This window comes from Oryctolagus cuniculus, chromosome X, assembly GCF_051225735.1.
Source record: "Oryctolagus cuniculus isolate XC-2025 breed Fujian yellow rabbit chromosome X, ASM5122573v1, whole genome shotgun sequence".
Classification (NCBI taxonomy): domain Eukaryota; kingdom Metazoa; phylum Chordata; class Mammalia; order Lagomorpha; family Leporidae; genus Oryctolagus; species Oryctolagus cuniculus.
Genome location: NC_142888.1, coordinates 3861297 through 3885267, shown reverse-complemented (window position 1 = coordinate 3885267; position 23971 = coordinate 3861297). Strand labels below are relative to the sequence as shown.

Below are 23971 nucleotides of genomic sequence, written 5' to 3'. Positions count from 1 at the left end.
AAGACCTCTCTCTCTGTCTCTCCCTCTCACTGTCTGTAACTCTGCCTCTCAAATAAATAAATAATATACTTTAAAAATAAAAAAGAAATCAGGCGGGAAGAATTTGTTCTTCTAAAAGTCATGACTTATTATGCAATGATAGTTGAAACAGTGTGCTCTTGGACAAGGGCTAAACAACAAAACAGAAGAGACCCCAGACACAGACTCTTGCACATGTGAAAACCTGATGTATGACAGTTAAAATTGCAAATTGCAAAGGAAAAAATGAACTTTTCAATACAAGGTATTGGAATAATTGTTTCTCCCAAGGATAAAGAACGAAAATGAATCCGTGTCTCACCATATACCATACAAATGAACCCCTGACTTATTATATGTAAAAATCCATTCTAGATGGATTAAAAATTTAAATATGAAAGATAAAATTTGAAAACCTTTAGAAGAAAATATTGATATGACCACTTTGGGGTCATTTAAGAATCATTTAAGAATGATTTCTTGAATGAGACACAAAGTTCAAACTTTATAAAGAAGATCGACACATTTTGTTACATTAAACATAGAAACTTCTTTAGATAAAAGGTCTCCATTATGAGAATGAAAAAAATAGAATTTGGAAAAAGATATTTGCAACACAGACAGCTCACAAATAATTTTATATATCACAAATAATTGTATATATACACACATATGTATACATATATATTTATTTTGATGTAAAATGTTTTTGAAATCCATGCACAGTGCTTCCCTAATAGGCATCTCCATGAACTTTCTGAAGACCCTCTCATATATATGATGTGTTAGCAATTTTGCATGCACACATGCCTGTGTGTATGTGCATTATCTATTGCTGTGTAGCAAATTGCCCAAAGCTTAATGGCTTAAAACAACACACAGTTGTGATCTCACAGTTTCCATGCTTCAGGAATCTGGATGTGGCTTAGCTGGGTGCTCTACTTCAGGGTCTCCTAGGTGACTGGTCAGGTTCCGCTTCCAAGCGCACACTCATGTGGTTGTTGGCAGGATTCAGTTCTTCACGGGCTGTTGAACTAAGGCCCCAGCATCTTAGTAGCTGTGGGCTGGAGGCCTCCATCTGTTCTTTGCCACATGTGCCCCTCCTTAGAGCAGCTCACAACACGGCGCAGCTGGCGTCATCAGAGCAAGAAAGGAAGAGAGCAGGAATGATTGCCAGCAAGAGAGAGCATGCTAGCAAGACACAAGCCGCACTGTTGAATGACCTAATCTTAGGCGGTATCCCATCACTTTTTCTGTATCTTATTGGTTATTAAAAACAGCCTATACTTAAGGAGAGGAATCACACAGCAGCATACATATTGTGAAGTGGGGATCAGTGGAGGCCATATTAGAAGTCTACCTACAACAATCTATACCTATCCCATAGAAAATTCCACAAAAGACAGTAGTAAATATTTCACAGCAAGAGCAATTCAAAAGACCTATAAACAATGGAAAAGCTTCTCAACTTCATTAATTATTGCTATCACAAGAAGACACCATTTATGCCCACATAAATGGCAAAACTAGAAAGTGATTATGCCAGTTGTTGATTGCTTCTATATGTTGGAGCAATATTAATCCTCATACACTTTTAAGAAGTATGCATATAATAAGTTGATATAATAAAACTTTGGAAAAGAATATGGCATTGCCTAGTGAAGTTAACATGCAGAAACCTCCAGCCTGTTAATTGTACTTCTAAGCAGACATTTTGCAAAAACTCTTGTGCACATGGCCCAAGAGTAACGTAAGACCATGTGTAGAACAGCCTTATCTGTAAGAGGCAAGCACCAAAAAGCCAAATGTCCAGCACCAGTGCAATGGATAAAGAAATTGTGATATAAGCATATAATAGAATACTATACAGCAGTTAAAGTGAATAAAATACAACTGTACACATGCACATATAAACAATACTGAGTGAAAAAGAAGTTTACATAAACATAAAATAGTATGACTTTATTTATATAAAGTTCAGAAACAAGGGAAGCCCAATAATATATGTATCGTTATCAAGGGACTTAGTAAAAAAACTAGGATAAAGTAGTTTCAGAAGTGTTGGACAGTGAGTATCCCATTTTTCATTATTATTGTTCCAGCAGTCAACACACAATGCATTATTTTGTGCATATGGTTTGTTCATGCTAAACAGTAAAAGAAAAAATAACAACAACTAGCATTTCTGGGACTTTCCTCAGTGCCAGCAACTATGTAGGTGTTCTCTTGGAAGGGATGCATGCTGTCCTTTTATTCTTAATGCTCCACCTCTCATTTTCTATTGATCATTTTTCCTTTGAGAAATATTTACCTAAAATAAAATGGGACATATTGTGTTTAAAGCAAATGGAAAATCATATGGCAATAAAAACAATGAAGAAAATGATAGTGCTCAATTCAAGGAGAATTTTGCTACTATACCGAATATAGAAATTAAAATGATTTAATCTCCCCATGGAACCTTTGAAACCAAAAGTAGCCACATGAATAATCAGACTAGAGCAGGTTTTTTCATCCTCAGTGTTATTGATGTTTGAGACCAGATCGTTCTTTGCTGTGGGCAGCTGTCCTGTGTGTTGTAGGGTGTTTAGTAGCATCCCTGGCCTCCACCTGCCAGATGCCAGTAAGATCCCTACTCCCTAGTCTGAACAAAGAAAAATGCCCCAGACATTGCCAAATGTCCCCTGGAGGCAAAAATCAACCCTGGTTGAGACCCACTGAACTTGGATGGTCTTGGCATACTCAATGGCATTACACACACAGGGGACCTATCACAGGCCTATTTTATATTTCCACAATGATTCATTTATTCTCTTGATATTTATTAAGGCACCTTCTCTGCAAAGTAAGTTAAGTGACTTTTAATCGTTCTGCCATCACTTCAGGTCTCTTGAACATTACTTACTAGTAGCAGAGATATAAGCTCAGCAAGAATCCTGCAGTTGATTGGCACATTTTTGCATTGCTTTATTTTCAAAATCCCTTAAAAATAAATAGAAGGCTAGACCTCAACAGGATTCAAGGATGCATTAGTGACCACTTGTGGGCTTCAACTGCCTTTGAAGGGGGCTACTTATACCCTTCACAACTCAGGGCTAATGCAGTGTCTTTGAAGTTTGGTTGGGTTGAGCATATGAAGCGCTTCCAGCTATGTAAATTGGATGGCTGCTTTAATTGATTAAATCATAACCTGAGCTAAGTGGATTTGCTGAAAGCAAGATTGACCTGTATTAAAAATTTAGGAAAAGGACATTTTAAAATGTTAATGCATATACTTATATGTATGCATAGATTTTTTTTCTACTCATATGAGAAAGATTTTCAATCTCTTTCTACATGGTAAGTGTAAGCTGCAGACTTCATCAAACCCTTTGGATGTTCATTTTCTTCGCTTAGTCATTTTAGAGACTCTCCTCTAGCTGTGCATGATTTGCTCTTTCTCTACCATTGCTCATATTTTTAAATTGTGCATTTACAAGGAATAAAAAGAAACTCCTAACTTGCAGTGCAATTGTGCGCGAGGAGTATATTTTGGTCCCTGCTGCTGTGTCAGAGGCTCAGAGCAGGATGCTGTTGCCATGGAGACAGAGATGTTGAACCAGCTTCATCACCTTTGCCCTGCTATTTAAAATCATATGCACAGCAAAGCTCTGGAAGACACAGGGCTTTCCCCGGTAGGTCAACCACCTCCTCCCCTTTTCTCTTTTAAAAACAACAACTTGGCAGATTAATGTCATTTTCATTTATGACTGTTATAAAGCGTAATGTAAATATCCTCTTGCACAGAATGAATGGGCAGCTCTTTGTGTCGTCTCATTCCATAGTGAAACTGAAATTCCTTGAGAGTTTGCCAAAAACCAGGTCTCCTAATGGGTTCTACCCTCTCTCCTGGCTCTCTGAGAGTACCAGGGCAGTGGGTGTAGATGTTGCAGGATGAGATGAAAAGTGATAGAAAAGAAGTTAATCATAGGCTGTTAAAATGTTGCTTGGACAAACCTCTGTGTGTGTGGGGGGGTGGGGGGCATAGAATAGGCTCTCTCACACACCTTTCTGGAGGCAATTTGGTAATACATACCAACAGCCTTGAAATTACTCCTTGAATGGTCAATACCCATTCTAGCCATTTATTCCAAGGGCACATGCATGAATATGAACAAGGATTTCACCACAACTTTATTCATGACAATCAAAAACTAGAGCCATCCAATTTTGTCAACATGACCACAAAAGGAGATTAAATTCTAGGGCGTTACACAAGGGCATACTGGGCAGCTATATTAAATAATAACATATAAACGTATTTATTAACATGAGAAGATTTTCAAGTTACAAATCACTAATAGAACTAATTGTTCTAATGAAAGATCTGGGTTCTTTGTTATTTTAATTTATTCTTTTTACTTCTCAATTTTGTAGGTTTTCAGCAACCCTTGATTACTTGTATAATGTTAAAAGTCAATTAATAAAAAATGAATCCATACTCATAATACTTTAACAGTAAAAAGTCCTAGAGGCTTTCTGTAAATTAAAGTTTATTTCTACTCCACGTCCCCAGAATTCCAAGATCAAGTCATTAATTTCTGCCCTCAGATAGATTCTTTAAAAAAATTTTGTTTGATCCATTTATTTTTGTTAAGCCCCCCAAAACACAGCCATTTAAATCCAGTTAAAAGTACTGATGCTACCATCTCTAAACTAGTGTCCAGAACAGCCTTCCCGAAAACGGGGCTCATCCTATCCATCACCTCGGACAGAACTCCTGGCTCCCCAGGTGACAACATCTATCTGAGTCTGTCTCCCTTTCTCACACACCCTATTTTGCCATTACCACTGGCAGTTTTTTTCTATATGCCAGGCAAATGAGTGTCCTTGCATTACCTGTATTTATTTCCTTTCCCAATGGAGACATTTTTGTGAGTCCAAAATACTGTGCAGAGCATTGGATGGGAACAATGGAGATACAATCTCAGTTGCTTCTTGCTCCAGTGACGCCCTCCCTTCTAAGCAGCCATTTCCTCAACACCAGAACCCAGCACACCAACCCAGTTAAACATTTGGGTCACCACAAAGCACAGGACAGCCTGAACGAGATTTCCAGGGACCCACTGTCAAGCATGGATGCCGTATTGACTGTGGAGATCCCAAAACTGCCTGGTGGGAGGAAAAGCCCTTTCTACCTCCTCCCGCAGCTCTGGTCCTGTGGAGGGGCTCATTATTTGACAGGCAGGCAAGAAAGCTGAGGTCCGCGTGCTCTCTTTGCCTTGACTTAAACCTTCACCCTCAGGTTTCCATTGACTGGCCATGTGCAGGAATCATGAGGTGGCTCTGGAGCTGGGCAGGCAAGGTCCTTCACAGACAAAATGCCTCCCCAGGCATCCATGGTCTGGAGCATTTCACGTGGCAGCCACCAATCACAGGAGCAGCATCTGCATGGGCTTTGGGTTTTGAAAAGTAATATTGGCCACAAGAAATAAGATGGAAAGGTCTAGAAGAAAGTATACAAAACAGGTGGGAAAAGATGCATCCGCACAAAGTAGGAGGCAGATCCTTCTTTTGAATTTCTCCAATATTACTTTCTACATGGTAGCAACGGGCTGAATGTTTGTAACCAAGCTTCTGGCACCTGACCCTTAGGGGGGCACATTGAAACCTTATCCAAAGCACAGCATCAAACAATAATACATCAGAATGTATCTTTGTTTCAGTTCAGTTCAACAAAGATTTAAGTAACTTCTCTCTACCTCTCTGTTCTCTCCTGTACAATGGGACTAGAAAAGGAAACCTCCCCCTTAGGATTTTATTGTCCTGAGGATTAAATGACTCAATATATGTAAAGCTCCTGTAAGTTCCTGGCGCATGCTGAATGATCAGTAGTTATTATAATCATTATAACTGAGCAGCCTCTACTACCTGGCACTCTGCTGAGAGTTTGATGTGAAATAATTGAATCATTTTTATTGTTCCATTCTCTTGTCAATGGATGTAGGTTCTTTGTAGATTTGGGCTATTAATAATAAAACTGCTCTAAATCTTTTTGTAGTAGTCCTTTGCAAGATATATGCACTGATTTTTCTTGAGTATATACCTTGGAATTGGGTGGCTAGCTCACTGTTCCACCTTCTTAGATATTGCCACATACTTTCCAAAGGACAGTTAACACTTATGTATTCAGAACCAGCTGAAGCTAGAGGGTAAGCAAGATGTGGTCCCTATCCCCAGAGAGTTAAAACTGCTGCTCTACTGAGTAATACCGTAGACATCTTGGCTTTTGCAATCCCCTTTTTATCATCTAATAGAGCAGCATGAGTGCCACGTCCTGATAGAAGAGTCGAGAAACAGAAAATGTCAGCAATGAGCTCATCATATTCATGACCACAAAGTAAGTTAGTAGCAAAACTAAAACTAGAAGGAGAAAAGCAAAACAAACAAAATTCCACTCTTCCCACCGTCCAACTGGGTCATTCAACCTCAAAGGGAAGTCATGCTCCTGTGTGCAATAGCAGGCAGTCTCCTCCCCTGCCTGCCTTCATTAGGCCAATGTGAAGTACTTTAGTACCCAGAGAACTCCTGAAACCCTTCTCTGGGCTCTAGAAAAACCTAGAATTAAGCTACCTGGGCTGATCCTTAATGTGGCTCTGGGAGGAAGCGAACAAAAGGAGCAACAGTAGGTACCTTTCCCTCTGTGTAAGGAAGCTGGGTATCTTAATAAAAACAGAAGGTCACATTTTGGAAACTGCAGTTAAATGTCCTATTTGCCCAGAGAGATGTATTCTAAATTCAAATAAGGCTGAATTGCTATGAACCATTGTGGGTGGAGGGGATATACCAGGGTTTCTCAGTCTTGGTGCTGTTGACTTTGGGGGCTGATAATTCTTGCTCATGGGGCTGTCCTAGGCACTACAGAATGTTGAGCAACATCACTGACCTCTACTCATCGATGCCAGTGGCGTCCTACTCCCAGTTATGACAAGGGAAATATCTACAGACACTGCCGAATGTCCCATGCGGGTGAAAATTGTCCCTGGTTGAACCATTGGGATATACTTAGATTAAGCATGTAGGACAATTGAACTTTATATTGTCCATCATTATCAGTCTCGAAGCTGGGAAAAAGAGGGATAGCATTTAATATCAAAGAACTTTGATAGTCTATAGACAAGTGGCAAGAACATTTAGTGTTTTACTTCCTTAAAGGAAATATACAAGAATAGTAACACAGTAATAAGCAGAAACCCCATTTCAATTATTGACAAGTCTAAGGTATGCAATTTTTCCATATGATTTTATTTGAAATGCAATAGGCTTAGTTTTTCAGTGATCTGTTTGCTGAAAAGTGATTTGCAATTGCATATTGATTGTAGACTAACAAGTCTTGTTGTGGAAGTGTTTTAAGGTCTGTAAAAACAATTTATCCTCTAACTACTTTCCTCTTATTGCTGTTATTGATACTTGTGATAGACCCTATTTTCTTTTTTTTTTCTTTTTTTTTTTTTTTTTGACAGGCAGAGTGGACAGTGAGAGAGAGAGACAGAGAGAGAAAGGTCTTCCTTTGCCGTTGGTTCACCCTCCAATGGCCGCCGCTGCAGCCGGCGCACCACGCTGATCCGATGGCAGGAGCCAGGATCCAGGTGCTTTTCCTGGTCTCCCATGGGGTGCAGGGCCCAAGCACCTGGGCCATCCTCCACTGCACTCCCTGGCCATAGCAGAGAGCTGGCCTGGAAGAGGGGCAACCGGGACAGAATCCGGCGCCCCAACCGGGACTAGAACCCCGTGTGCCGGCGCCGCAAGGTGGAGGATTAGCCTATTGAGCCACGGCGCCGGCTAGATAGACCCTATTTTCAAATAAAGGCTTTGGCAAACAGGAGCTAAAACTGCATTTGGTCCTTGAATAATTATACCTTCTCAAAGAAGGAAATTTTTTCCCTAGTAATGATAATGGTTTAGCAATGTATATCTCTCAAATTTATTTGCCCAAAGATTTATTTATTTATTTGAAAGGCAGAGTGACAGAGAGAGAGGGACAGAGATCTTCCATTCACTGGTTCCCTCTCCAAATGATCACAATAACTGGTGCTAGATCAGGCTGAAGCCAGGATCCTGGAGCACCATCAAGGTCTCCCATGTGGGTGCAAGGGCCCAAGGACTTGGGCCATCTTTGCTGCTTTCCCAGGCACATTAGCAGGGAGCTGGATTGGAAGTGGAGCAACTGGGCCTTGAGCTGTTGCTCATATGGGATGCCAGCATCACAGGTGGCAGCTCAACCCACTATATCACAGTGCCAGCCCCTCCCTCACCTATTCACTTCAAAAAATCATTATTGAGGGACTGGCACTGTGGTGTAGTGGGTAAGGCTGCCGCCTGCAATGCCAGCATTCCATATGAGTGCCAGTTCGAGACCCAGCTGCTTCACTTCTGATCCAGCTCTCTGCTATGGCCTGGGAAGGCAGTAGAAAATGGCTCAAGTCCTTGGTCCTCTGTACCCACAAAGGAGACCCAGAAGAAGCTCCTGGTTCCTGGCTTCAGGTTGGCCCAGCTCTGGCCATTGAGGCCATTTGGGGAGTGAACCAGCAGATGGAAGACTGTCTCTCTCTCTCTCCCTCTCTCTCTCTCCCCCTCCCTCCCTCCTTCTGTCTTCCTCTGTAACCCTGCCTTTTAAATCAATCAATCAATCTCTTTTAAAAAGTCATTATTGAGCCCTTACAAGTTACTCTTACCTGGGGATGTAAGGATGCTCAAGACAGGCACTGGGTGCATGTTGGTGGTTATGTGGAGAGCACTATTGAGCACCAATAGTGGTGTCTTCTTAGCTCTGGCTCTTCCAATAGCCAGCTCTGAGACCTCTGGAGGCTCACTCCATCTTTCTAGAACCATTTATTGAAAGAGGTGGATTAACTGAAATGGCAAAAATATTTCTCCTCTAGTGCCAACTCACGTCAATTGCTATTGGCTGCCCACAGCACTTGATTATGAGGCAATATCTTCACTCAATGGCAAAGAAGGCTGTAATTGATTATTGATGTCTGGCCTGGGCACAATGGAAATTGCATGGATTTCTCTGAATTGCTAAGGCTTCAGATTATGTGATTGGTAAGAAATGTACCTTTCTCTCCTCAGTATAGTTTGGTATGGGACCTTAAGGCTATTTAACTTTTCTTGCTTTGGAAACAGGCCATAATGTCCCCTTTCCCAATCTCCCATTTCCAATTTTCTTGTTTTAGTCCTAGAGAAAAATTGCAAATGAATTCCACAATACCATCCCTGCAAAGGCTAGTTTGCAACATTTTCTGACATCCTGCTCTGTCTTTGAAAAGATCAAATAAGGCAAAACTTGACCTCCCTCCACTCAGGGCCTCTTTGACTAAATGATTTTTCCCAGATAGCAAGAGATGACTGTTTTCTTAATTTTGAATAGATGAAAATAGACACCAATCAACAAACCTTGGCAAAGAGGAAAAATCCCTTTAACTCATATTTTGCTTCAATTACATTGAGGACAATGGAGCACATCACACCCTGTGCATGAATAGATGCTTTATTATTCAAAACAAGCATTCTGTCCCCTATAGAAAATATGCAATCACTGTTTAATTCAATGGTAGGATGCAAATTTAAATTCCCATAAGGGGAAGGCTGTTAATGCCATTTAAATTGGTTGTAAATTACAGATAATACGCTTGAGACCCCAGAATACAGATTAGTGGAGTATTGCTTTAGGAATTCAATTCTACTTGGAACTGAGCGTGTATTTATCTATGAAAAATAAAGCCATGAAGGCTTGTTTACAGCTACAGTTTATTGCCTATCCTTCTTATTTCTGAAGCAAATATTTCACTCTTAAATGCCATGGAGATGGCTCAGTGTAATACAGAGAAACGCCATGATGTTGCAGACAGATTAGCACTGTTAGAGACAGCACCTCGTTGAAAACAAACAAACCAAACAAAACGCGCACGAGGAAAAGACAGTACTAGGGCGCTTAATAGAGATGTCTGGCCAGCTGACTTTTCTTTTTGCCCGTTTCTGCCAGCATTCCTGCAGTTTAAAACCTCAGTCACAGACAATCACGCTTTTTCTGAGATGAGCGGCCGTGCTTCTCTCTTGCTGCTAGCGGGCAGCAGCCACTTGGAGGTGGTTTCTCATTTTCACAGATTAGCTAATCATGAGTGGGATGCCTGATGGGCGAGTCTTGGGTGAAAGCATTGTTGCTGAAGAATCAGGGGGCTTTCCGCAGGGGAAAGTGGTAGATAAAAATGGACACTTTTCAACAAAGGTTTCTGAGCTCCCAGAACTGTTCCTTCCTTGATGCGGTTTCATGTCTCAGGTAGGAAATAGGGTTACTTGGGGTGATAAAAATAAATCAGCGTCTGGGCTCATGCTTTCTCCTCTGGCAGCCTATGGGGAGTGTTTTTATTTTGTGTGTGTGAAACTGAAAGGCACTGAAAAAAAGTTGCCATTGATATATACACAGAGAAGGAAGCCAAGCGCCCGAACAATGGCGGAATGTTGGAGTCATTACGCCTGCAGAAGGCTCACTCCCATCGATACCACATGGGGTTAATCATTTCCAAAGAGCCGGAATACCAAGTTATCCATAACACTGCACCTAAATGGAAGAATGTTGTATTTTTTTCTTTGATCTGTCAGAGGTACTTCGATCTTGGCCAGGACCTTTGTGACACCGTAAGCATTTCATTACCTAGTTCCCCAGAGTTCCCCAGGCCTTGTGAGATTCCTTAAAGTGAAATGAAGTTTTAAGATGCCCCTCACACCCCAGCATCATCTTGTTTATTTGTCATCTGTTTCAAGCTTTGTAGAACAACACAGAACCTGGTCCTCCTTTTCTGGGTCTGGCCCTTGTGCATCCAGATTAAACGGGAGGGCTTCTCTCCATCTAAAAGGATGGAGGAAACAGCCGCTGAAGCCTGAGGCTGAAAAAACAGGCGGTTCCTTAATCTCAGCTCGGGTTCAGAGACTCTGACAAAGTGGTGCTGGTGGTGATTTGGTGCGGTGGGGTCTTTCTGCTTTTATCTTGATGCAAACACGAGGCGAATGAAGAGTATGAGTTTCCTTCTTAAGTGCCTTGGCTGTTTGCACATCCCCAGCCTCATCAGCTGAGGCTGAGGCTGACCTGCTGCCTGAGCTGTGCCCACCCGCGCCAGTCATGACCGGTCAGCCCTGCCATGGCTGTTTGTCTTTTCTCACTCTCTCCTGGAGGTGGGTTTGGGACCTGCGCACTCCTCCTGGGAGAAGCCACTGGGCAGTATTCCAACGTGGTGGGTGGGCATGCCAGCATGCTCTGGGCCCCCGGAACCTGGTCCCCAGTCCTAACAAGGGCCATGACACCTGGGTTCTCTACGGTTCTCAGTCAAAGCTGTGGGCCTCAGTTTCCTCAACTTGAAACTATGGAAGGCCCTTTGTTGTAACTAACACTTCCTGAGCACTTAGCACATTGCAGACATTGTCCTGGATGCCAGGCACAAACAAAAGACATTCCTAGTCTCAAAGGTTCAAGGTAAGGAGCGAAGGGGCATGCACACAAACTTGTAAACAGATAGTGACATTAAAATCTGGTAAATTTTTAAGCTGGTATAACCCGAAAACTGTTGAAGCCCAGGGGGAGAACTAGGCAGATAGAACGTCGCATCAACATAGTCATTAAGGGCACAGATTTTAAAGCCAGAATGCTTGGACAAGAGCTGGCTTCTGCAGAAGCTGTGTGACCTTGAGCAAGTTCCTTAACCTCTCTGTGCTGCAGTTTCTCATTTTTCAAATGGGGGCAATAGTAGTACCAACCCCCTTGGGTTGTCCAAGCAATTAGGAAAGTGGCTGGCATGTAATGAGCCCTACATAGATTATGCTAATATTCTAGGCTTCCCACAAGTCCATGAGACTGCAAAGGAACTGGTGAATGAAAGGGAATTCTTAATATGCAAAAAGCAGATCTAACTGTGTTTTTGAGAGAATGGAACTGAGCATGTATTTTATGCTCGTTAGGCATCGGAAAGCTCGCTCACATCCTGCCCGCCTTGGATGTCCCTAAGTCAGTGCCCAGGCTGCCAAGCGGGAGCCTCTGGCATGGGTAGGAGGGGATGGCACAGCTCGGGGTGTTCTGTATTAACACCAGGGAAAGGCGGCTCTTTGATCTGCAGGCAGCTCCCAGAGAACACACACGCAGAAGCTGAGCAGCCCCTTGCCCACCCGGCTAGGTCAGACCGTGGGAGAGAAGTCTGCAAGCAGGACTGTTTCCGGGTCTTGCTGACTCCCGCTTCAGAGAGGGAAAATGGGCAGGCGGCTGTGCAGCTTGGCAGAGCTAAAAAGGAGGGCAGAACTTGGCTTTGGCAGGAGCAAGGGCCCCTGGGCTGGCTGGATGGCAGCTGACTCAGGCCAAGTGGAGGCAGCTGTGGGCTGCTAGGGACGGCCCTGCTGGGAAGCAGGAGTCCAGCTGAGCGAAGGGGAGAGTCAGGGGAGTTGGCTGGAGCCTTTGTGAGGAATTTGAGGGGAAGGAGGAGGGGCTAGGCCCTGGAAATAGGGTCTTGAGTGAGACAGGAAAATAAGTCACATTAAGCACACACCTGGGTGCCCCATGGAGCCAAAAGGGCCCCAATCATGGGAGCAAGGGTGTGCTAGGAGATGTTTAACAAGCGGCTCTCACAGCGAGGGGTCGCCTGCACCCAGTGTGCTTACTTGCTCTGCATAGTGCTACCGCTGTGGCTCACGTCACGCTGCCGAGGCGATGTCACCGAAGCACCCTCTTACCCCTCGTTTCCCTGGTGAGCCACAAGAGTGGCAGAGCAAGCCCAAGACCGATAGATAGTCAAAGGCTTAGGCAGTGATGTGCTTTGAGTATTTATTACTTTAGAATATAATTGTAATGGCAAATTTATATAATTTAGTTTTTAATAATGATCATGGTTTGCAAAATTCTTGACAATTTAGCAATTGGCCCTTGGAAGCTGGACTGAGCCGGCACCAGAGAGCTATTTTATTTTATCTTTTAGAGAGAGAGATCTTCCATCTTCTGGTTCACTCCCCAAATGGCTGGGCCAGGCCAAAGCCAGGAGCCTCATCTAGGCTGCCCACGTGGGTAGCATGGGCTGAAGCGCTTGGGCCGTCTTCCACTGCTTTTCCGAGGCCATTAGCAGGGAGTTGGATGGGAAGCAGCGCAGCCGGCATAGGAACCAGTGCCCCAGGGGATGCTGGCGTCCTAGGCACCAACTTAGCCTGCTGCACCACAGTGCTGGCTCCTATGGGGGACCCTCACTGGATGCCTCTGAGCCTCAGTTTTCTCAGTGGTAAAATGGACTCCTCTTTATCAGAATAATTACCGTATCTGGATCACAGGGCTCTTGTGATGGTCTGAAGAGTATGTGAAGACTTTTCAACTGCTGTAGGCAGAGACGCAGGGACAGAGGTCTTCCATCTGGCCAGCGCCAGGCCAATGCTTGGAGCTCAGAGCCCAGTCCAGGTCTCTGACATGGGTGGCAGGGACCTAACTATTCGAGCCATCTCACCTGCTGCCTCCAGGGTGCACATTAGCAGGACCCGAACCCAGGTACTCAGATATGGGATGCTGGTGTTTTAACTTATCAAAATTGTCTCCAGGTAAAGAGTATCCCCAGGGGAGCAGTGTAAGCTGGTGGTCAGAGGGTTTGAATTCTGGCTTGGGCCTGGGTTTAGTCGTGTGACCTCAGGCCCCAGTTTCCTGATCTGAAGAGTTTCGTTGAGGGTTAAGTGCATTCCTATTGTGACGCTGGCTGGCGTGTGGGGAGCAGCGTTGACATATTGACTCACATTGTTTATCAACTTGAATAACAGCTCGCAATTCTTCCGGAACCAGCAGGCTTATGAACTGGGGCACCCACAAGCCTGGCGTCCACCCCTCTGGGTTTTCAAGGCAAAGCACCCGTCAATGATAACAGATTCGCTACCATGCTAAGAGCCAATGCTCTTTAGATAATGAACCCTGAAGTCTATCGCCCAGATAAAGATGCTGCTAGAATCAGATTCCATAGACACTCCCCATTGCAGCAGGGTGGGGGGGCAGCTATCTTATTACATGCCTGGCTGGCTCAATTACCACAGGCCTGACCTCACACACACTGCAGCCAGCCCAGGGCAGAACCCCGATGTGCCAGGGTCACCTGCTGTCCCGCACAGCCTGCTCTCACTACCTCGCGTGCTACAGGGCCGTGGGAGAAAGTAGATAGAATGAGGGGGCTGGACAAGACCGGCACAAGGTGGGAACCAGTGCTTGGGACTTCTCAGGCTGAGTTGGGGAAGATGGGATGGAGAGAAGGTGGCCAGGTCTCAGAAGTCAGGTGCCATGACACACATGAGGAATAAAAAAAGCAAAGAAAGGTGCACTCCCCAAGGTGGCCAACCTAAGGCAGGCTGCCAGGGCCAGGTTTTTCCAACTAAGGCAGTGCAGCCGTTAGTGAGTCCTGGGTTGCTTGCAGGAGGTTGGAACCGCCATTCTTCTCCCTTCTCAAACTAGAGGACAACAGTGTGGTGGAGCGGCCTCCAGGCACCTCCCTGGCATGGCCTCTTTCTGGGCGCTCACAGTTAGGGGTCAGCCAGGACAGTGCAGACAAAAGTGATAGAAGGTACTTCCAAAGCTGATAACAACCTCCCCCCACACTCAGTGATTCTGCTTCCTCCTCCTCCTACTCTTCCACCTCACAGATTCTCCCTCCCTCCCCCTTTCTGCCTTGATTCTTTGTTGAAGATGGGGCCATCATAATATGGAAAGAGCTTGGAACCCTGCAGAGGTAGAAAACACAATCACAGCTTCCTGACCTGCAGCAGACTAGGAAATGAACAAGCAATAAACTTTGATTCTGTTAAGCCACTGTGATGTAAGGGCTGTTTGTTTTAGCACCTAGCCAAGCATTGCCCTGACTAATGAAAATGACAATGAAATGGAATGGGGCAGACAGGAAGGAATATAATGGATACGTTAAATTAGAATAGAACAGAAATTTTTAGTGTGCATTGCAGGCAGTGAAAAGTAAATACTATTTGGTGGAATATTTGTTTCAGTTCACGTGGCCGAGAAGCAATAGGTACCTACCCCTTTAAGGAGGGCACTGTGGATTTTCTAGCCATCCCAAGATATGGCTATTAGTAGTGGAAGTTTTCAACTTGTCCTTTTCTTTTAGTCCCTATGGTCTGTCTGAGGCTAGCACTGTCCCCCAGAATCAAAGCAGAGAGAACACACATGTAAAGGCTGCGCAATCAGTGTTTCATTCTTGGAACCACAGTGATTGGTTCAGAGGTGAACACGGGGCCCATTGTTGGTCCAATGAGAGCTAAAACTGGGACTTTGGCTGGAGTTCTCATTAAAATAACTGTTTGGGGGCAGAGTTTGTGGTACAGGGGTTAAGCTGCTGCTTGGGATGCCCATGTGCCATATCAAGTGCCTTGTTTGAGTCCTGACTTCTCCACTTCCAATCCAGCTCCTGCTAACGTGCCTGGAAGGCAGAAGAGGATGGCCCAAATGCTTGGGTTCTTGCTACCCATGTGGGAGACCAGAATTGATTTCCAGGTTCCTAGCTTCTGCTTAATCAAGCTCCAGCTGTCGCAATTATTTGGGAAGTGAACCAGCAGATGGGAGGTCTCTCTCTATCTCTCTCTGCCACTTAAATAAATAAGTAAGCAAATCTTTTAAAACGTTTTATTTCCCCTGGTTTTGTAGCTGTGGATATATAAATCTGAAATAGCTGGTAGCTGTCTTCCTGTCACAGGGGAGAACTTGCCTGAAAATAGAAGCATCATCAGAGAAGGCAGAGATAAGTGATGGGAACAAGAGCTAGTCCTGATGATATCACTCAAGCCCCTAGATCTAGCCATGCCTGAAGTGACCCCTATAGTTTTTAATTGATTCTATAGATTTACCTTTTTTGCTTCTTCTAGTTTCAGTTGGGTGTTTGACAGTTGTAACTGAAAGAATCCTGAGAATGTGTCTTCTACATGATAAAATGTCACTTCCTTGGGAATATGCCCCCCCCCCCCCAAGAAGGATTCAGGTGGAAAACAGCTGATTCTCAGGCCTCTCCCAGCTTTGCCAAGGAAAAGTGGTTTGAATCATTGAAGAATCAAGCATCACCATATGGAAAATCCAGAAGGTAAAGTGAGGGAGAGCCTTGTGTTTTCTTGTTTTCTGTTTTGAGAAGATGAAGAACAGGTGAATACCAGTAGAAGGACAAATATGCTTCTCTTCATTTGTTTAACAAATATTCATTGAACACCTTCCATGAGCTAGGAACTGGGTGGAGTCCTGGAGATGATTAGACAGTAGAGATATTGTTGAGTAACCACAGAACGAATTCTTAGGAAGAGCTTGCTACACATCAGATACAGTTCTGAGGACCTGATGCCTATTAATCTTATTGATCCCTGAAATCTATCCTATCAGGAAGATGCTATTACCATCACTCATTTGACAGGTAAGGGAAACAGAGGCACTGTGAGGTAAGGCTATCAAAAGACAGAGCTAGTGTTGGATCCTTGGGAGACTGACTGCACGTCTAGGTCTTAAAATGATGGAACTGTACTGCCATGGTCCTTGCTCCCCCTGAGCTCATACTTACCCTACAGAGGGCCATCCTCCAAGCCTTAGGAGCTCTACTCTGAGTCCCTTCTGCTAGAATTCAGTGTAAGAAAGTTTAACTGTGACCTGAACTGCAACATCACTTCTGTTTTAGGTACTGCTCAGTTTACCTTTCTGACTTTAGTCAGATAGCAAGAGGTGTGACCTTGGTGGAGAAGGAGGAATAAAGGGTTACATGGAGACACAGTTCAACTGAATGTTTAGGAACACAGTTTTTGGACCGCCATAAGTTCTGTGATGTGCTCTGCCGTTTTCCAGCTGTTTGGCCTCATAGAAGTCGTTGACCCTCTCTGAGCTTGTTTCTTCATCCTAGAAAAAGGGGTAATTATAATAAAGGGCCCAGGGCATAGTCAGTACCCTAGTTGTTGCTGTGGCTCTTCCTCTTTGGCTCTCAGTGCTTCTTGATTAAATGAGGAGCTGGGCAGGGTGCTCTCTGAGGTCTCTGCTGGCATACGTTTGGGATGCTGATTTGGGAAGGGCAGAGTCCTATTGGCATGGGTGTTCTTAAAGAATGATTTTCTGGTGTGTTTTTGTAAGATTGGGCTTTGCTTACCAGTGTGAAACTGCCAGGGGAGTATGTTCAGCTTGTTGTGTGACATCATCACTTGGTGCCCATAACGGTGATGAAATCCCGTATCCCACACTGGGGAGGAAGGGAATTCCTGGCATGGATGCCCCGATCCAAACCAGGGCCTTCTCCTTTTCTCGGGGTGGGCACTGCCCTTGGTTTCCTAGTTCCTGGACTCCTCTGATGTTCCTAGAGACACACCCAACCCCAAGCTGGAGGTGGTGGCATTGTGGGGGGCAGGGAGGAGGAGAGACAAAAGGAGGGGGAGCAGGGGGTGGGTGAGGGTGCAACAAGGGCAGGGGAGTGCGGGGAAGAGTGGCAGAGAGAGAGATCCAGGGATGGAGCAGGAGCATGTGAGCGGAAGAACAAGGAGGGGGAGAGGCAGGAGAAGAGATGGGGGAGGACAGAGCAGGGGAAGGCCAGAACCAAACCCCGAGAATACAGCCAGAGAGCTGGGCGGGCCCATTGGCAAAGGCAGCTGAGGCCCCACCCTAAAATGCTCACCCTGTTCTAGTAGCACTGGGTCTCTTAGCCCCCCTGTTAGAAGCCATGGAAGAATTCCCTGCATAGGAGACCATACTGGGTTGAGGAAGTTAATGGCATACGATGCTTCTGAGAAGCAAAACTATCATGATGGCGTTGATTTTCTGTCTGCTCTGTGATCTGTTGTATTCTTAAAATGCAAGAGCAGAGTGAGTACTAACAAAAGTAGGTGAAAGAGACTAAATGCCATTACTCCTCAGGAGACACTTTGGTAGGGTGACTTGTCTTTCACTGATTTACTTAGATTTGTGGTTTTACCTACCAGTCACTCATCTAGCACTGACTGTTTGTCACGGCCCACATTAGGTGGATGGGTTTTCAAGATAACATAGACATAGAACCCCTGTCCTACAGAATAATGAAAGTGCAGTGCCTCTCTTGACACTCCTTCCTTCTCAAGGTAGGGGAACATGTCCCCTCCCCCTGAATCTTATTTGGCCTCAAGGACTCTCAACGGATAGAATGAAGTGGATGTAACTTATGAAGTTGACTCACAAAAGGCAATACAGCTTCCCTTTGCTTTCTGGAAGGCTCACACTTGGGGAATCCTAATTGCCATGAAAGAAGTCTGATTTCACACAGGTAGGGCTACCAGAGTGTGAGAAAGTAGCTACTGAAGAGGCAATGTGTAAGTGTTCAGATTAACAGACCCCGCGGATGTCCCAGCCAACAGGCAGTATCAACTGCCAGAGGTGCGAGTGAGGGCTCCAGGTGATCCCAGTGCCAGCCTTTCCGTCACCTCCAAGCCCTGAGTCTTCCTGGCTCCACAGGCAAAGTGGAATTACAGAAGGATTGGAGCAGGGCAGGCACACGGAACTTTGTCTTCACGAAAGACATCATTGCTCCCAGGGTAGAGGGTGATGTGGATGGAGTTGAGCAGAAGGAGATAGGAGCTTCTGCGTGACAAGGACCCCTGGGCCAGAAGCTGACCAGACTTGACTTACATATACCTCTCCTGTGTCCTCCTGACCCCACTAGCTGCAGTTGCTCCGTAAACATTTGTTAGAGGAGTAAACACAAGTAGAATTCGCTGCTTTCTGAAGACTCCCCATGAATGTGAACAGGCAACTGTGCAAGACCCCAAATTGTGCTTGGATAATGACCTCCTGCTGTAGAACATGGAGTCTTTTTTTGTGACAAGGTAAAAGAAAAGTGTTGTCACTCTGCCTCAGTCATTCTAGGTAACAAAAGTCTCGTTATTTAGTTAGCACGATGGAAACAGACCATCAAGTTTCTCCAACACCCACAGGTTTTGTGTGGAGGCCAGAGACACGGGAGCAGTAGTCAGATGATTTTGACCATCATACCAAAAATGCTACAGATACACATTTTCTATCTTCCATTCCTGTTTCTCCCAGTTCCCGGGCCCATTCAGTTATTCACTCACCTTTGTGAATGCAAGGTCCTGGGGGAGGTGAGATGGTGGCCTTGGTTTGGGGGCCTCCAGCAGCAGATCCAGAGACAAAGACCCAAGTGCAAGTAATATATTCGGAAGGGGGTCCCAAGAAGCACTGGGTAGGGAGTGGAGAACTGAAAAAGGAAGGGCATGAATCCGTGAGTGGGTGTGCTAATGAGCAAGTTTCCACTGTGTGCCATTGGAGAACGGTCCCCTGGGGACTCTGGGGGCCAGTGCGGCCCGCAAGTCAGAGTTATTCCACCCAGGGGTGCGAGAGCTGGCCGGTTTCTCCATCTAATCTGTGCTCTGTCATTGTTAGAGGGCTGTTTCCAGGGACATTAACTCTCCAGTAATTCCAGGTGGCCCTTGGCATCAACCTAGAGTGTTCTCCAGGAGTTGTGCGCATTCGCAGTAAGCAACCTGGGGTATATAGAGGGAGGAGCACCCAAAAGGGCTCCAGTAGGATCTGATAGATCAGATTACAACCCCAGGAAGGACACATCCGGGGGCACTTGAGGAACATGGTTTAGTTGCCTGGTTCAGGGAGGAGAGTGGGCGTGACAAACACTGGCGTCCGTCCAATGCATGGCTGCTTTCAGCAGTACATTGACATGCAAGTGGCAGGATCCTGGGTTCGTATCTTTGAGTCCCATTTCAAGTACAACTAAGGTGACCACTCGGGGCTTCAGCCTACTTTCTGGCCTGGAGGGTAATACTATTGCATGGCAGCCAGACTTTAGCATCTCCGTAATTCCCTTCAGCCTTCCTCCAGTCTCATTGAGTAAGCACTGAAACCACAGAAAATTCAGATGACTACCAGCCATGCAGCCAGACAAGTCACCCAGCCTACTCTAGGCCTCGAGTTCTAAGACAAAGCCCAGTTGCCCCTCTTCAGAGACCCTGGAACCCTGATTGGCAAACCAGTGAGTCTTAGAATCCCCCTGGGGGCCCAGTTTTCAAAGGCAGATTCCTGAGCTGCACTCCCTGACTCAGGAGGTCTAGAGCAATGTGCATTTTTCCACCAGAATCTCAGATGGTTCAAAGTGAACATTGACAAGTGCAGTTTTAGAAGCTGCTTGACATAGACAGAGGAAAAGGAAGAAAATAAAGGAGGAAAACGACAGGCAGGAAGTAAAGTGGTGAAGAGATGGAAAAGAGGAGGAATTTTTTTCTTTTTTTTAAAAGATTTTATTTATTTATTTGAGAGGTAGAGTTACAGAGAGAGAGCGAGACAGAGACAGAGAGAGAGGTCTTCCATCCGCTGGTTCACTCCCCAAATGGCTGCAATGGCTGGAGGTTGGGCCAATCCCAAGCCAGGAGCCAGGAGCTTCTTCCAGTTCTTCCATGCGGGTGCAGGGGCCTGATCACTTGGGCCATAGTCCGCTGCTTTTCCAGGCCATAACAGACAGCTGGATGGAAAAAGCAGCAGCCAGGACTTGAACTGGTGACCATATGGGGTGCCGGCACCACAGGCAGAGGCTTAGCTCATTATGCCACAGCACTAGCCCCAAGAAGAGGAATTTGAGAGAGCCAAGAGGACCCATGAAACTAAGTGGGTGGCCACCAGATAGTGACTTCTATAGCAAACAATTACTTTAAATCTCTGAGCATTGAGAAGCAGAGTTCTCTCTAATAAACTCTGGAGGCAAACATGAGTATTAGAAGCTATGTGGGCCGGCGCTGTGGCTCAATAGGCTAATCCTCTGCCTTGCGGCACCAGCATACCGGGTTCTAGTCCCGGTCAGGGCGCCAGATTCTGTCCCGGTTGCCCCTCTTCCAGGCCAGCTCTCTGCTATGGCCCGGGAGTGCAGAGGAGGATGGCTCAAGTCCTTGGGCCCGCACCCCATGGGAGACCAGGAGAAGCACCTGGCTCCTTGCTTCGGATCAGCGCGGTGCGCCGGTCACAGCGCGCCAGCCGCGGCGGCCATTGGAGGGTGAACCAACGGCAAAAGGAAGACCTTTCTCTCTGTCTCTCTCTCTCTCACTGTCTACTCTGCCTGTCAAAAAAAAAAAAAAAAAGCTATGTGATCTAAGGGAGTAGATTAACATTATGGATTTTCTTTCAGCTGGAGGGGATCTCCAGGTACTCCCACCCCCACTCCCACCCACCCCATCCCCAAATAAAAACCTGGAGCTCATGCCTCTGGGGGATACCGGGGGACAGGCAAGGCCCGGGAGTGCCTGATTACATGGTATGCATTCCACAGTGCACGTGCTCCTCAACTCACGACGGAGTGGCATCCTAATCAACCCATCAGACGCCCAAAATATGGTAAATGGAAAATGCATTTAATAGGCCTCACCTATCAAACATGTGGGTAGAGCAGCACAGCACACTACAGAGTATCAGTGGTGCTACTGCCTGGTGCCATGAGACATCACTACTGTGTGTCACTAACCCTGAAAAAGATCAAAATTCAGAACTCAAAGTACAGTCTTTACTGAGTGCATGTCACTTTTATACCATCGTAAGTCAGAAAATAGTAAGTCAAACTGTTGTAAGTTGAAGACCATTCATATACAAAAGCATCCATTTTTCAAAAGGTAGTTTTTTTTTTCCCTTAGGTGCCCCCTGCAAAAAAATTAAATGCCTCTAGAGCTACTTATAAGACTTCAGAATTGGAGAAAAATTCCCATGGATGTGCTCAGAGACTGTACGAGTCAAGTTTAGGCAGTGCAGGACAGGCTTCTGATAAAGATAGGTCCTCTGTCTGCACACGTGTGCATGCCTCAGAATGACCAGGGAACCTTGGCAAAACACATGGCCTGGCCCGGTCTCCAGAGGATCTGATTTCAGCAGGTCCGAGGTGGGGCCCAAGCATTTGCTAATGCTGCTGCTGTAGGGTTCATACTCTGAGAACCACTGGGTTAGACCAAAGTCCAATGAGTAGACCAAGGTCCAGAACATCGAAGGAGCAAAATACATGAAGCTGTGTCCAGAAACCAGGGCAACAAGAGAAGATATCTGAATGGCCAGCACCCCCTTACCTTGCTTGAATGACCGCTTCTACCTCTTCCCAGTGTGCTTGCTTCTAGCGGGCAAGGCACTTCCTGTGGTGATACCATAATTCTCCACGGTACTTCAAGATGAAAGTGATATATTTATAGCTGCTCTATTAAAAGACACCACATAAAGCGGGAAGCTCTATGTCAACTCCTGGCTTAGAATTCAGGTCATTCGCGGCCTCTGAAGAGAGTACACACCTTCATACAAGTAATCAACTCTCTGGCCACCCTTAGTTCCACCCAGTAATTTTCAAAGCTTGGGATAGGCATGATACACTGTCTCATATTTCCAGCCCCTTGCAGAATCCTGCAGGCCATTTTTTAAGCTGCCCTAGCATTAAGGCAGTTTTGCTGGACATAAACCTCTCAGGACATATGAGTTCAGCTGGAGTAGAATTACTTCTCAGAATATACAAAAAACAAGATCTCCTTAATCCTGGGCTATAAATTAGACTGTTGGAAAGGAACATGGTACCGCTTTTGAGGACACCAGGAGTGACTGACTGACAGGGACAGGAGAAGGGACACTTCTTAATAAAGCCTCGAGGGGCTTTTGTGGGTTTTGTTGAGCCCACCCTTCTACCCAGAGCAGAGTGCACACCTGCATTTGAATTTGCAGATATTCTGGTTTCTAAAGTGTAGGCTGGGTTGCTGTTGCAAATTGGCGTTAAGAAGGAGACATTGAAGGGGAACCTCTTGCAGAAGCTCTTCATAACAATTTGGGAGCTCCCAGGCTTCTGTGAGAAGGCCACCAAATCAGTGGGCCCTCTTTCCCGCAAACTGCACCAACAGCATTCTGCATGCACTTAGTTCCACAGACCCCTTGCGTTCAGAACTCACAGCTCATACCAAAGGTTAATCGTAGTGAAACTGAAGGGGCTGGGGTAGGAGGAGGAAGGGGGCAGAATAATGCCAAGGGACAAGTCTCAGCCAGAGCAGCCTCCCTAGGAGTTTAAGTGACATCACACCAGCTGCTGGGACAAACAGTTCTCCACCTTGCAGGGCCTTGCTACCTAACAGTTGCTTGTGGGTGTTCTTGCTCAGTAAGTGGACGGTGATTCAGGGACTATGGTTTCTTCCACCCAGAGCCTCATCATCCTGGACCTGTAGCCCTAGGAGAATGACCTCTGAGAACAGGTACTTCTTTAAAACCTGAGCCTAAAAGGGCCACACATCACTGCCAGTCAGATTTCATCAGTGAGAACTGGTAATAGGCCACATCAGGATGGTAGCAGAGCTGGAGAATGTAGCCTTGTCTGTGAAGCGACATCGCCACATCATGGAGAGGAGAGCTTGAGGTTTCGGTGGCCAGCAAGCCAGACTGCTTCCTCCCACTGCATGCAGGCAAGAGCAGATGAAAATCAATGGATTTTCATCTGCCTTAGAAGGAAAAGCAACCAAGAGACATTATGCAGCCCCTGGTGTATGTAGAATAGGACAGCTGTGGCCCCATCTTGTTGTAGCAAGTAGATGACGTTGCAAACAACTGTTTGTCAGCTTCAGAACTTTCTTCCCTTCTCTCTAGCTCTACCCTTCCTTTTGCCTACTTCTAAACAAAAATGCCAGTCCCAGGAGCAATTTCCCATTTATAATGGATGCGTTCATACTCAGTCATTTGAATCAGAATTTGGTTGATTAACTGAAAAAAAAAGTAAACCAGAGAATCGTCTTAAAAATGATACAAACTGTAAACATTCTATTTAACTTGAAAGATGTAAATACACATTCATTCACTAAGCTTTAGATGTGCATTGAAATCATTTCCTTTTAATACAGATCTGCTGAGAGGAGTTGCAGGCTTTCCTTCCTGCATGAGCTTTACCTAATATGC

The 23971-nt window shown here is 45.4% G+C and overlaps 1 long non-coding RNA gene across 12 annotated transcripts in view; it reads right to left on the bottom strand.

The window, feature by feature from the left end:
- Window positions 1-22362, bottom strand: part of LOC103351774 (uncharacterized) — a 37753-nt gene extending 15391 nt beyond the window's left edge. For 2 of the 12 annotated variants that reach the window (XR_007911999.2, XR_011385402.1), the window contains exons 1-4: window positions 22123-22362; window positions 19126-19268; window positions 8733-8879; window positions 913-1148 (exon numbers count right to left, since the gene is read on the bottom strand). This is a non-coding gene — a long non-coding RNA (uncharacterized LOC103351774). Of the gene's footprint in view, window positions 1-637; window positions 2330-8732; window positions 8880-15604; window positions 16937-19125; window positions 19269-21437; window positions 21535-22122 lie in introns of those variants that run through there. The other 10 variants (XR_011385413.1, XR_011385416.1, XR_007912001.2 and 7 more) reach the window with 8 other exon arrangements.
- Between the last annotated feature and the right edge of the window lie 1609 nt (window positions 22363-23971).